Below are 15,834 nucleotides of genomic sequence, written 5' to 3'. Positions count from 1 at the left end.
ACCCATGCGATCAAAGGGAAAAGGAGCAAACTCCATACAGACAGTATACGGGAAAAAGAAAGGAAGAGGCGGAGACAGTAGGCTGTGGGAGAGCTGGGAATGGGAGGGGAAGGAGGGAGAAAGCAAGGACTACCTGAAATTGGAGAAGCCAATTCTTAGTTATTTGTTGTACCCCAGCGGTATCCGCCGGGGTACAGCAAAGCAAAATATGAGGTGCTGTTCCTCCAATTTGCGGTGGGCCTCACTCTGGAGGCCCACCGCAAATTTGCGGAGGCCCAGGACAGAAAGGTCGGATTCGGAATGGGAGGGGCAGTTGAAGTGCTGAGCCACCGGGAGATCAGGTTAGTTATTGCGAACTGAGTGTAGGTGTTGTGCAAAGCGATCGCCAAGCATGCACTTGGTCTCACTGAGGTTGATCATATGCTGAATAATTCAACCAGAATTTTGTTTGGAAGTGGAAAGAAATAATAGAAATTGCATTCATTGCAACGTGTAAAAGGAGATGAGATGCTGTATTGTAATTTTGCTGCATGTCATTATGGTATATATCATGTCTTGATTGGTTAATATGTTTAGTTTGGGACTTTATTTGAAGCAGAAATAATATGTGAATGCTTCATTGACCATAATTCTGACTGGTAACTACGCACTTCGTCCGAGTACATTATCGCACGTGTCATGCAAGCCGTCTTAAATGACCACCTAAACTGTCATTTGACAACTAAAAAGCTACCTAGGTTGCCCGGCTGGCAACAAGGAAAAAAAGTTAAGCGAGAACCCTGGAAAGGCATGCTAAGCAGCAAATGTAACGTGTGACAAAATGACCTAATGGACTCCTCAATGGATCAGAGACAAACTCTGCACACCTATTAAATTAAGTTGCAAATGGAGGTGAGAAAATTGACAGGAATGCTAAAGACTGAAGCGTTTACAACAATGTTTAGCCAATAATGGTGATTGACTTCCATCTTGACTTCTTCCTGCAACCCACACTAAAGCTGTTGTACAGCAAATTTTAATCACTACGTGATGTTAAGAAATAACTAAGAATATTGGATACAGAAAAAGCCATAGTAACTAACAGTCCTGACAGTAGAACTGAAGATTTCCACTTAAAATTTAGTTGCACCTCAAACCAAGTTATTCTAATACAGTTTAAGCACAGGCACCAAGTCAACAATAAGGAAAAATAGCATTTCCCGTTAATAAAAATCCAATATGGCTAATTATCACACAATCAGACTACCTAAATTCTAGAATAAATTGATGGGTTATTGACAGTATCATCAAGATGCACCTTTGCCAATAATACACTCAATTTGCTCAGTTTGGGTCTCACCAGAATCACCTGGCACCACATGGACTATATAGAATGAATTTCAAAATGACTGATGACATCAATTCAAAATTTAACCCAGTGTGGTATCAAGAAACTGGTTAAAAAAAAAAATCAATGAGCATGAAAAGGAAGATATGCAAATGTTTTCATCATAATCCACCCACTCTGTAGCAATTATAGTGTCATAGGGTCAGTTGTGGAGGGAAAAGCAAAATATTTGGTCGTTGATGGTCAATCATTGCAGGATTTCATTACGTCTGCTCCAAAGTTACAATGTGCTCCACCCAACCACCTTCAGCTCCTTCAACTATGAACTTCCTTTCATCATTAAATCATAAATAGGGATAAACAAACAAAATGCTGAAAATATTTAACAGGCCACGCAGTATCTGTGGAGAGAGAAAGTCAATTCCCAAAGACCACCATGGTCTTTCATCAACAGTGGGATGTTCGCTGATCATTGCATAACGTTCAATTTCATTCACAACTCCTCAGAAAATGTCTATGTGCACCAAGACCTAGAAAATATTCAGACAACTAACATTTGTGTCTGAAAAGAGTCCCACGGTGACGATTTCAAACAACAGAGAGGCTAGCCACCAATACTTGACACTCAATGGCACATTACCATCATCAACCTTTGCATCTATGAACATCCTATGCATCACTGTTATGCAGAAACCCAAGAAAAATAGCCAAATAAATATTAGGAGTACAAAAGCAGGCCAGAAGCTAGGTATTCTGCAGCAAGCAACTCGCCATTGAACACCCAAAGCTTTTCAACACATACAGGGCTAAGTCAGAAGCATGATGAAATATGCTTCACTAACTTGGATAAGTGCACCTCCAAAATACACATGAATGGTTCAATAGTCCTTTTATTGTCACATAAGCGAAGTGCTAACACAGTGAAATTATTTTTCTTACGAACAGTATAGCCATACCCCCGATCCTTGATTAACAAGTGTACACAAATAGTCTACACATGCAAGAGGCACCATGTTTTGGCGCTGTTTTCAAACTATATGCTCCAGTTCTTATGCCTGTTCTAGGAAAGTTTCAGGCTGTTGTGGGCCTCCTACCATCTCATTTCTTGGACACCATATCCCTATCCTTGTCCTTGTCCCCCAGGAGTGCCTACCTCAGTAGGCCAGAGCCCTGTGCCTTCTCCTCTCCTAACTGGCTTGCTCCTCGCCCATTGTCGTCATTACCAGCTCCCTCCGTCCTCTGGTCTTCAGGGACGAGCAAGGGACCAGCTCAGCAGGCTCCCTCTGAAGCGGTGATCCACCAGGTCTTCTGTTCGGTCATGGGGGACCAAGCACTAAACAATCCAAGGGAAAGCCCACTAGATTGGCACTTGATTCACTATCCTAAACATCCATACCCTCTACAACCAGCATGCCTTATCTGTAGTGTGTGCCATCTACAAATAACACGCCAGATGTTAGATTACACCTCTCAAACCAATTACCTCTACCACCACCAAAAGGGACAGAGGCAAAAGAGGCATGAGGACCTAATCATCTCCAAATAGCACACTGTTCTGATTTGGAAATTTACTGCTGGATCTAAATCCTTGAATTCTCTACTCCACAGAATCATGGGAGTAGCTTCACCAGAAGTTCGGCAGCAATTCAAACTTCATCAACACTTTCCAAGGGCATTTAGGGATGGGGAATAGATGCTGTTCTTGCTAGTTAAGCATATATTCTAAAAAGTAAATCAAGTGTTGATGCCAAGCAACTGCACAGTCTACACCTAAATGTGTGCCAGTAATCCTTTCTATCACAGCATAACAATCCTTAAAATGTGCAATAGCTCTGGGTTTTATAGTAAAGGGAGCTAAAAGAAGAAGCGATCTTAATTGCAAATATGTTTCACTTAATTGCACTCGCATCTCAATAGTTTTACTGTGCATCAATAGTAACAACTCTAGCCATAGTTGTACACAGGTCACTCTTATGAAGTACTCTAATAAATCGTGGCAAACAGCTAGGTGTTTCCTTCTGACAAAGTAAATCTTTTTGTATACGGTTCAGTGTGTCTATAGATTTTATGAAGGAAATAAGTTATTTCACAATTTAATAAAAAGGCTATTATTGCCTTCCTCCCAAAAGAAACTAAAAAGGTACAGATTGGATTACAGATGGATTTACAGCTTGCATTTGTGGCCCCAGGGTAAATGTAAACTCACGTTAAAGCAGACATTGGCAGAAATAATGTTGATTTTAGACACCGAAACTTTGATGCTGCCAAGTGAAAAATTCAATTGCCAAGAACCTTAGGATTGAAACTCAAGCAAAAAAAAGCTCTTATCCAAGTACTCAGATCAACATTTGATTATTGTACATATCCCTAAATGTACAATGTTCTCATTTCAGTTACTCAAAGTTGAATTTTGTGGGACGGGAGGTGGTGAGAATGAGGCACGTGTTCAGTGTGCTGGGATATCTGGCAACACAGAAAGCTACCCACAGAGAGACACATTAATTTGTGTCCTCTGCTGTTGTTGTCAATTCATTTTCTTAAATCTCAAGAATACAGCCCTTAAAATATGTTTCACCGAGTCAGAACTATCATATTTAACCATAGCTTGTTTATCTCTCAGTGGAGGTTCATGTATTCCTTTTTATCACATACGACTCACAAGCCTGCTTCATTTGGTCCCTGCACTTAGTCAACTCACAAGAGGTAGACTTCATTTAATTGAATCTCCAAAGATGTTCAGTAATTTACCATGTATCAAATAATTACAACAATCATACATAATAACTTCAAGCCCTGCCCTATTTGTCAATTTTCAAAACTACTGAAGCAGCTCTCAAAGGATTAAGCAGACAGCCTGCTGCCATAGCAACAATGATAAAAAAAAATGGTAGGTCAGCACTGCAAGTGGATTCTGCACCTGGCATTACAAACTGCATGATACATTTTATCATCAGCATTTATTGTAAAGAATTACTGCGTTTAAATTTGAGTTATGAAATTCAGTTATTGTCTGCTACATGCATACAATTTTATTGAAGTTAAGTGGTAAACTGAAGGACTTTCAACGAAAAAAATTAGTTCAACAAAGATCCTTCAGAATACAGGTTCTCAATTCCAAAATTATTAGCGCTATAATTTTCCCAATGTTTAGTGTTCCTGGAAGGTTATGTACATTTTCTCGAAACAATGGTGTCCTCAAATACACCAATATCTTGCGAATGCCAATCAAAGGACCATCAAGTGTTGACTGCATATGTTTAGACTTCGTAACCAATGGTAAATTCTTTGAAACTTAAAATTCCACAGCACAGTTGCATACACTGCAAGAATAGAACATGCATACATCCACACAAATTATTGAGGAGTTTCATGTATACATATAGGCAATCAATGAAAAAGCAATTTTGAACCAGTTGTGGATAGCCAAATGCCACAATTCTCTACATCCCGACTGTACCATCTAAGAAAGTCACCACTTGTCATACAAATTTCAGAATTTACAACATGAAATGCTGTACATGTTTTTTCCTTCTTACAAGGAAAAATATGTCTATGCGAAACAGAGCACTAATTATTTTTGGTTTCAATTAACATGAAGCCTTCAAATGATAAATTAAATGAGATAGATACTAATGTTGTTCAGCAAGTAAAACAGAGAGAGGATTGTCACACAATGCTGGAAGTTTGTTCATAATTTCATATCTTTGATGCCAACTTTGTCTTCCCAATCCCTGAAACGCTTTCTTCCCTTGTGGTTTAAAAAAATACTGATTTCAGCATGAAAATATTCAATGAATGAGAATCTGCAGCTCTAAGATAGAGAATTTCACAATTATTTGTCAAGAAATTTCTCTTTCGGTCAATACTACATGATTGACATTATCCCAAGCCAATGGTTCCATGTTTTAGGCTTGCCAGTCTGAAAGGGTGGGTATATATATAGATAGATATAGATATATAGATATATATATAATCTCAATTTTATAAGATTCAGTGAAATCACATCTCATTCTTCTGTAGTTCTGTTTGAATACGTATAACAATATTGCAAGGCCTAGCTGAAATCTTTGTGAACCTGTGACGTGACGATTATGATTTGAAGTAGTAATTTTTCAACAATCTGCCTTGCCTGTTTTTCAAATAATCTGTTAAAACTGAGAACGTAAAACTGCAGATGCCGAAAATCTGAAGTAAAAACTGAAAATACTCAAGGGTCTGAATGAACGGGGACCTGAAATGTTGACTGTTTCTCTTTCCACACATACTGCCTGACCTGCTAAGTACCGGATACCTGCATTCTGTTTCTAAGTATGTTATAACCACTGTCCCTCTCTCAGTGACTTAAAATATTAATTGGCATGATTCAAAGAGGATAATTTTTACTGCCTAGAATAATGGATTAAGGTTCATTTCTTAGCAATCACAAACAGATTAACTAATCATAAACATATTCCGTTTGTGGAATTTGTGGCACTTGTTTACATTTTGTACAATTCCAATTGACTTATTCTTCAAAATACTTGAGCAAAACTCAAAATGTAGGAGTAACTCAGCGGGTCAAGCAGCATCTGTGGAGGGAATGGATGGGTTACATATTGGGTCAGGACTCTTCTTTGGACTCAAAGTACTTCATTGGTTGCAAAAAGACTAATGGCATCCTTACATGTTATCTATTCTATCCTCATCTACTGGTTCTTCATGATATACCTGTGAGCACTACAATCTTTTGATTCTAAATGTTTCTGCCCAGCATAAACCACATAGTTTTAACAATGCCTTCACTTCCCACTCCACAATGAATTCTAGATTATCCCATGATTCTGAACACCACATTCACCACAAGACCTGCTACTAGAACATAAGAAATAGGAACTGGTGATGTTTCGGGTTGACCCAGTCTGAAGAAGGGTCTCGACCCGAAACATTACCCATTGTTTCTCTCCAGAGATGTGGCCTGTCCCGCTGAGTTATCCAGCATCTTTAGTTTAAACCCGCATCTGCAGTTTCTTCCTACACAAAAAGGAACTGGTGTAAAACAAGCCCCCGAAGCCATTGTTTAATAAAATCATGACAAACCTGAACTTTGACCACAATTCAATTTTCTTACCCGATACCAAAAAAACTCCTTGTAGTCCTAAAATCTATCTTAGCATTAAATAGCAGTGCTAGGCCATTCGCCCATTGAACCTAGTCTGCTGTTCAACAAGATTGTGGTACATTTTCTACTTCAACAATATTTTCCTTCCTGATAGGTTTCTTTAATTTCTGATTTGAATGCAATCAATGATTGAGCCTCAAGGGTAAAAGATTACACAGATCCACTAATTTCTAGATGAACGGAAAAATTATTATTTCCAAAATGGTCTCTTATCTTGTGAATCTAACTAAGCATCTGCATCTCTCCGGAATTGAGAATTTCAAAGATGTACCTCCTTCAAAGATGAAGAGTCTTATATGTTAAATCTCCAATCCAGATATTGCCACTTAGTTCTAAATGTCCCCACTAGGGCCAACAACTCTGTCAAGTCCACTAAAAATCTTATAATCTTCCGCTCATCTTTACAATCAGTCTGAAGAAGGGTCTCGACCCGTAACGTCACCCATTCCTTCTCTCCAGGGATGTTGCCAGTCTCGCTGAGTTACTCCAGCATTTTGTGTCTATCTTCGATTTCGACCAGGTTCTGCAGTTCCTTCCGACACTAAAAATCTTACGTTTCCTTAGAATTTTTCTTAGCTCAAGACAAGAGATCGATGCAACTTAATTTTCCTAGTAGACAGTTCTGTTACACAGAGATTTGTTAATATTTATAATGACAATAACCAATTTTATCTGCACTTTTGGATCTTGTCTCCCTAGGTATCTTAATGTTATTGATCTTTAAATGAAACTCTACAAATACTCACCTCAGTGTTCCATTTGTCACCCACGCTGACTTCATGCTCCAAATCCAATTAATTATCATGATCATTTACTTTCAGACCAAATTTCAATGCAAGCAATGATTTTGTACCATAAACTCAAGTTCTGTCTCACACAACTCCTGGAAAATGCCACCGTCTTGTGCCAAACTAATCCTATTTCACAAATAGTGTACACTGACACATACACAAACCGAACCACTCTGGCCTTAAATAACTCAACAAAAAACTCAAATAACATCAGGATTCCTTTCTTCAGACAATGATCAAACAACAATTAGAGGCAATATGGTGATAGCTGAAAGCATGAGGGAAGTATACCCAGTAGTGGTCAGTACTTCCAAAACCGTTTCCTCTTTTTCTTTAAAAAAAACCCGGATATTTCCCCCAATAACTTCAAAAACAGGATTTACAGTCTGCCAGCCCATTGGCCAATACTGTTTGAGGTGATTGACATTGTTTGAGGTGATTAATGCCCTAAATATCCACCTTTCTGTGCAAATTTCAGTTGGGAAGGACTTTAAACACCAAAAATGACGTGAGCAAGTTATTGCATGAAATAAAAGTTCTTACCCTCTTAAAGCCCAGTGAGATTTCTGCCCCACTGATTCGGCATACCCTGCGAAACTAAATTGGGGACTGATGCGTTCAATACTCTGCTGCTCTCCAACCTTTTCCTGCTATACTGGGACACGTTGAACCATGGAGAAGCACTGGTAGAACAGGAACAAGTTCCGGTTCATTGTTTGCCGGAGGCAGTTGCCTGGTCGAAATCCATGAGAACTGAAACCGCTAAAAGATCGAATAATAGAGGCCTGAGTCAGAGCCAGAGAGCAGGTGCCCGCTCAGCGTTTGGGTCGGGGTGCTGTCTCCCGAGATCCGTGCCTCAGTTGGAAGCCGCAGCGACAGCCACGGTGCATGTTTGAAGCAAATGCATTACAATAGCCTCGGAGGAGCAGTGCGGGGAGCGGAGCTGGGTTGTCTCCGGGGAAGGAGCAAGGCCACGACGAGGGGCCGGCGCCTGGGACAACCTTCAGCCTGCGGCTCCAGGCGCCGCCACCGCGGCGGTAGGGGGGTCCCAACCATCACACGCCGACGGTGATTGAATTACAGAGCGGCCTCCCTCTGCACGCCGCCCAACTCACTGGAATTATAATATTTCCACCTTGCATTCTGCAGCCCGGGGTCCAGTCACCGTCCCCGTCCTCCTACCGCTGGTGTCCCCGATCTCACCACCCCTCGACCCGGGTAGTGGCACCATCCCACCCCCCACGTGACCGAGGCGGCGGTCGATGCTTGTTGTCTGCGTATCTTAGCAACGAGGGACATGGCGGAGCGTGGAGACAGAAGACAGACACAAAAATGCTGGGGGAACTCAGCCGGTCAGGCAGCATCTCCGGAGTACATGGAGAGGTGACGTTTCGGGTCGAGACCCTTCCTCAGACTGAGAGTCAGGGGAGAGGGAACCGAGAGATGTGAAAACAATCAATGAAAGATATGCAAAAAGACAGATCAAAGTTAGCAACGCTGATCAAGGAAAGGTGGAGCCCACAATGGTCCGTTGTTGGCTCTGGAGTAGGCGATAATGAATGATACAAACAATGAAACTCAGCAGGGCGACAGTGAATCTAACATGACCACTGGGGTTGGGGAGTGACGGAGAGAGAGGGGATGCAAGGATTACTTGAAGTTAGAGAAATCAATATTCAGTCTGAAGAAGGGTCTCGAAACGAAACGTCACCCATTCCTTCTATCCAGAGATGCTGCCCGTCCCGCTGAGTTACTCCAACATTTGATGTCTATCTTCAATATTCATACCTCTGGGTTGCAAGCTGCCCAAGCGAAATATGAGGTGCTATTTCTCCAATTTGCGTTTGGCATCAGTCTGACAGTGGAGGAGGCCTAGGACAGAAAGGTCAGTATGGGAATGGGAAGGGGAGTTAAAGTGTTTGGCAACCGGGAGAACGCATAAGTCAAGGCGGACTGAGCGAAGGTTTTCAGCAAAATGTTGCCTTGTCCTTGTTTCAGATCAGACAGATTAAGCGACATCAGGAGTTTTAGGTCTATTATTATTGTCACCTCCACCAAGCAGCAGTGAAAAGCTTTGTTTTGCATGCTCTTCAATCAGATCAGATGCTACTGTATACAAAAACAATCAAACTCAAGTGTGACACAAAGTGCTGGAGTAACTCAGCGTGTCAGGCAGCACCTCTGGAGAATATGGACAGGTGATGTTTCAGCGCCCGAACCCTTCTTCAGACTTTTAAATTCTGTCTGATGAAAGATCCCGACCTGAACCTCACCTATCCAAGTTTTCCAGAGACGATGCCAGACCCACGAAGTTACACCAGCACTTCATATCTTCTTTTGTAAACGAGCATCTGCAGTTCCTTGTTTCTACGTCTGTTCATAGGTAGAGTAAAAGTAAAGATAAAGATATAGGTAAGGTAGAGTAAAGGTAAAGATATAGGTAAAGGTAAAGAAAATAGTTCTCAGCATTGTAGCACAACAGTTCCAGAGCCAAAGTCCAATGTCTACAATGAGATAGAGGTGAATCGGACAGTCCCCTGGCTAATGGAAGGACCGTTCCGAAACCTGATAATGGAGGGGAAGAATCTGTTCTGGAGTCTGGTGGTGCGCACTTTCAAGCTACTGTCTTTTCTGCTCGGCAGGAGCAGGGAGAAGAAAGAATGGGTGCGGGGTGCGACAAGTCTTTGACAATGTTGGCTACTTTTCCGAGGCAGCATGAAGTGTGTTGGAGTCAATGGTGGGGAAACTTTCTGAGTGATGGACTGGGCTACATCCACAACTCTCTGAAGTCAGGCTGGTTTTTCAGTAAACCACACAAATATGACGACATACTGTATCTTTTCCTAAAGGATAGTGAATCTATGCTGTGCTATGGAGAATGTGGTACTGAATTAGTCCATAGCAAGATCCCAGAAAAAGATCCCAAACAACTTTGGGTTAAAAATTGCTACCTCAGATTTGTTCCGACATATAATTATTGACCTATAATTTTAGATACCTCTACTGCAGGGAGAAGTTCCCATCTGCCGACATTATCTATGTCCCAAATAATCTATCAGGATCCCCCTCAGCCTCCCCTGCGGCAAGGCAATAAAGCCCAGCCAATTCATTCTTGCTTCATAACTGAAATGCTCCATTCCCAGACACCATCCTGATGAATATCCTCTGCACCCTCAATCATGTAGTACGGTAAATAGAACTTCATATTATACTCCAACTATGGCCTGACTAAAGTTTTGCAAAGTTGCAACCTTCATATCACCTTACTGATGTGTGTTGCTACCTTCAGGGATCTTTAGATTTGTACACAAAGGTCCCTCTATTCCCCAACACTCACAGGGAACCTGCCAATCATTGCATGGAATAGATTACTTTATTGTCACATGTGACCAAAGATACTAGAGGAGCCTCTATTATCTTTGCATGTGACTAGGCACAGTGAAATTCTTTGCCTGCATACCCAATGTATACAAATAGCAGCCACTTACGGCGTTGACAAAGTTACAAAGCACGTTGGCTCATTCTTTTCTCTACCCCCCCCCCCCCCCCCCCCCCCCCCAGCTGTTCTCCCACGCTGGGTCCCCATTGTCCTTTGTTCTCCCATCCTCCCCAATTGTCCATTGTTCTCCCCCCACCTACCACACGGCGGTCCCCCCAAGCCGGGTCTGCCATTGTTCTTCCCCTCACCCCCCCTCACAGTGGTCCCCCCCCCATCCCCATGCTCTCATCAACCATCGGTCGACCCGCGAGGCATCACCGCCTTCACGAGGCTTCACTACCGCCGAGACCCCATCGGCGCAAGGCTTCACCGCTGCTGCCGCTTCACTGCCGCCGAAGCCTCATCGCTGTCCACACCCCCACTTCACACCTCCGTGGTGCCGACCCGCCATAATCGAAGGATTAAATAATGGTCAGGATATTGCAAATAGCTCCACAGCTGTTCTCTAAAATAGCGTGTTACGACCTTTATGGCCATCAATGAGATTAGTTTAATATTAGTTTGAGATACAGCGAGGAAACAGGCCCTTCAGCCCACCGAATTCGCGACGATCCCCATATATTAACACTATCATACACACTAGGGACAATTTACCAACTATACAAACACAAGCCAATTAAGCTACAAAACCTATACGTATTTGGAGTGTGGGAGAAAACCGAAGATCTCGGAGAAAACCTATACGGCCACGGGGAGAACGTTCAAACTCCCTCCAGACAGCACCAGTAGTCGGAATCAAACCCGCGTCTCTGGCGCTGCAAGCGCTATAAGGCAGCAACTCTACCGCTGGGACTCCGTGCCTCAAAATATCTCAACTTAATTGATATCCATGATATTTCAACATATCCGGTGTGGTATGCCTGGTCGTGTTCTAAAAACCAGTGCGGCCCAACTGGCTGGAGTTTTTACGGACATTTTCAACCTCTCACTTCTGAGGTCTGAGGTCCCCACCTGCTTTAAAAGGGCATCAATTATACCAGTGCCCAAGAAGAGTAAGGTGACGTGCGTCTATGACTATCGACCAGTGGCACTAACGCCTGTGGTGATGAAGTGCTTTGAGAGGTTGATCAAGGTGCAAATCAACTCCTACCTCGACAAAAACCTGGAGCCACTGCAGTTCGCTTACCGCCACAACAGATCAACGGCGGATGCGATCTCGCTGGCCCTCCACTCAGCTCTGGACCACTTGGACAACAACAACTCATATGTCAGGCTGTTATTCATTTATTACAGCTGGGCATTTAACACAATCATCCCCTTCAAGCTGGTTACCAAACTCACAGAACTGGGTCTCTGCGCATCCCTCTGCAATCGGATCCTCGACTTCCTCATTCACAGACCAGTCTGTTCGTACTGGTGGAAATGTGTCAGCCTTGATAACAATCAGCACGGGAGCACCTCAAGGCTGCGTGCTCAGCCCCCTGCTGTACTCATTCTATACTCATTACTGCATAGCCGGTCATAGTGCGAACTCCATCATCATGCTGACGACACCACTGTTGTATAATAATAATAACTTTATTTATAAAGCACTTTAAACAACTGCAGTTGCCACAAAGTCCTGTACATGAGAACTCATGAACAAAAAGCTATTACAAACAATTAAAAACCATAAAAAAAACGGTAGACTATAAAAAACACACTAAAAATTAAAAGACATTAAAAGCACTAAAAACAGGAGCAATGCCTCAGCCAGTGTCGAAAGCCAAAGAATAAAAATGTGTTTTTAGGGAGGATTTGAAGATGGACAGTGAGGGGGCCTGTCTGATGTGCAGCGGCAAGGTGTTCCAGAGTGCCGGAGCAGCAACAGAAAAGGCTCTATCCCCTCTGAGCTTCCGCTTAGACCTTGGTACCTCAAGGAGCAGCTGATCAGCTGACCTGAGGCACCGGGCAGGAGCATATAGGTGGAGCAGCTCAGAGAGGTAAGGCGGGGCGAGCCCATTCAACGATTTAAAAACAAATAAAAGAATTTGGGACGTATGTGGGACGTATCACTGATGGGGAGGAGTCAGAGTATAGAAGAGAGATCGAGCGACTGTCCATATGGTGCCAGCACAATAACCTGGCCCTCAACACCATCAAAACCAAGGAACTGATTGTGGACTTTGGAATGGGTAGGATGGGGACCCACAGTCCCGTTTATATCAACGGGTCGATGGTTGAAAGGGTCAAGAGCTTCAAATTCCTGGGCGTGCACATCTATTAAGATCTTTCCTGGTCCAAGAACACTGATGCAATTATCAAGAAAGCACATCAGCGCCTCTACTTCCTGAGAAGATTACGGAGGGTCGGTTTGTCACGGAGGACTCTCTCTAACCTCTACAGGTGCACAGTAGAGAGCATGCTGACCGGTTGCATCGTGGCTTGGTTTGGCAACTTGAGTGCCTTGGAAAGGAAAAAACTACAAAAAACTACAAAAAGTAGTAAACACTGCCCAGTCCATCATCGGCTCTGACCTCCCTACCATCGAGGGGATCTATCGCAGTCGCTGCCTCAAAAAGGCTGGCAGCATCATCAAGGACCCACACCATCTTGGCCACACACTCATCTCCCCGCTACCTTCAGGTAGAAGATACAGGAGCCTGAAGACTGCAACGACCAGGTTCAGGAATAGCTACTTCCCCACAGCCATCAGGTTATTAAACTTGGCTCGGACAAAACTCTGAACATTAAGAGCCCATTATCTGTTATTTGCACTTTAAGAGTTTATTTATTCATGTGTGTATATATTTATATAATGGTATATGTACACACTGATCTGTTCTGTAGTCATGCCTACTATGTTCTGTTGTGCAGAAGCAAAGCAAGAATTTCATTGTCCTATCAGGGACAGATGACAATAAACTCTCTTGAATCTTGAATACATTCTGTGCTGCACTGGGAAATTTCTATGAAGACGATAGGTTATGATGAAGCAGTCAGATTTGTTTTTGGTAAACCATCCATATATGGGATTATCCACATGTTTCACCGAGGGGTTAGCAAATCTTTTAAGAAGTCTCAGTTGATGAGTATACTCAAGAAAGAGATCAATAATTTCTTATATATTTAGTGACACAAGGAATGTGGGAAAAGTGCAGGAAGGTGGTACTCAAGTAAAGGGTCATCCTTTATCTCATTGATTTCTGGAATAGGCATGAGGGGCTAAAAAGCCCTCATACTTATTTTTCTTCTGTTCTTGTGTTCCTCCAATTATCAAAAATTGTAGATATATATTGACTTGCAGCACTGAAAATGAAAATTTGAATGCATTAACTGTAATATTTCCACTAAACCAGTGAATAGTGTTTACTGCATCAAACACTTTTCCCATTATGACACTAGGCATTTCCCAGGAACAATTATCAATAAAAATCTGATTCTATGACACAATTTCATCAGACCTTTTAAAGGACAGATAATTCCGACAAGGAAAAGTGTCTTAATGGAGGAGAAATTACCTGTTTAGGGAAATAATTCCAGAGCTGGAACTTAAGGCATGGCCAGCAATGTTGCAGGAATTAAAATCTTAGATCACCAATGGCCAGACACAGGAGACCTCAGATGAGTGTATGGTGCACATGGGAAGCACGAAGGTAGAGCCAAACTTTTTGTTTAGACTGTATCAAGATCTCATTGGGCTAGAATCAGCATTCCAACCTTCAAGTTCACAATATATTCTGTGCCCTTTTTGTGTGAGGATTTGGCAGGGTTCCATAACTTCCAATCTTACTTTTTTATTTAAGTGTGCAAAATAAAACATCAACTTCCAATTTGCCACAACTGAGTTTAAATGTCGGATGGAACAATACTCCAGTCTTTTTCACAAGCATAGTTCCTTTAACCTGAACATTCTTTTGCTTGTCCCAAAAGTTTAAAACTCAGTGCAGCCTGAAACATTTTATTCAAAATGACAGAGAACATGCTATAATTTCAAGCACAGGTTCACAACCACATATTACCTATGAGAATAGAATATAGGGGAAAAAATTCAGAACAAATAGGGAAGGAGAAATAGACAAGATTAGTTATATCCTGCAGATATTAACAACAAATCATAAGATAATTGATTGCAAAGTTATGTCAAAACAAGTTCTGCCATTCTAGCCGTACACAACTTGCAAGAAAGTAAGCAGATAAATTAATTTCTTTCAACATTTTCTTCCACCAGGCCCACAAAGAATAATTATATTTAAAGAACCACTTTAATAGATATAATGGTACCTATCGGAAAACAGAAAATAACCAAACACGCTGTTCTGACCAGGCTAAATTTGTTCTTTTTTAAAGCAATATTATTATTTCCACTGTCTCTTGAAGGTACAAGAAAAAAACTTCTAATCTAAATTTTCCATGCAAGCTTGAGATTGTAAATTTACTTTGCTTAATCTTTGACACAAAGAATGTTATTCTTTCTGTTCTATCCACAAATAGCAGACCAGTTTATCACAGGATTTCTAATCAGGGTCAAGTTAAAGTGCAGCTGCATTGTTGTTATATAAATCTACATATACACAAATGTTCATTTTGTTTCAAATACATTTATTGACTAATTTCCAAAATGGCTTTTCCTGGAAGTAGACATTCTTTTCCTTTTGTGAGTAATTAATTATCCATACAAATGGAAGAAAATAAATTTAAAAAACACAAATTCATGGATGCTCATTGAGATAATGAATTATTTACCCACCCTCTAAGCCATTGTCGTTCACTCACTAAGGCTCAGTGAGTGAATAAAAACTAGTAAAATCTCAGGAGTGCACTCCACCTTGCCAAAAAAATGGAACCAATATTACTAAGATTAAATAAACTGCAGCTGCTGGAATCTGGAGCAAAAATCTGAATGCAGGAAGAACTCAATGGGCCATACAGCATCTGTGGATGTAAAAGGTTAAGTTGACCTTTTTAATTTAAAGGTTAAGTCGAGATCTGCATTAAGATGTTTCCGCTAGTGGTAGAGTCTAGGACTAGACGTTCTTTTAAGGAGATGAGGATTAATTTATTTAGTCAGAGGGTGGTGAATCTGTGGAATTCTTTGCCACAGAAGGCTGAGGCCGCCAGTGGATATTTTTAAGGCAGA

At 41.7% G+C, this 15,834-nt stretch overlaps 1 protein-coding gene across 1 annotated transcript in view; it reads right to left on the bottom strand.

Moving 5' to 3' along the window:
• tbc1d16 (TBC1 domain family member 16) overlaps positions 1-8,288 on the bottom strand; it is a 109,804-nt gene extending 101,516 nt beyond the window's left edge. Inside the window, exon 1 of the mRNA XM_033044349.1 lies at positions 7,820-8,288. The gene's annotated coding sequence lies outside the window, so the exon portion shown is untranslated. The remainder of the gene's footprint in view (positions 1-7,819) is intronic.
• Positions 8,289-15,834: the final 7,546 nt, after the last annotated feature.

The sequence above is a fragment of the Amblyraja radiata genome, chromosome 26 (assembly GCF_010909765.2).
Source record: "Amblyraja radiata isolate CabotCenter1 chromosome 26, sAmbRad1.1.pri, whole genome shotgun sequence".
NCBI lineage: Eukaryota > Metazoa > Chordata > Chondrichthyes > Rajiformes > Rajidae > Amblyraja > Amblyraja radiata.
The sequence above is the reverse complement of the archived record's forward strand: the minus strand, read 5'-3'. Positions and strand labels throughout refer to the sequence as shown.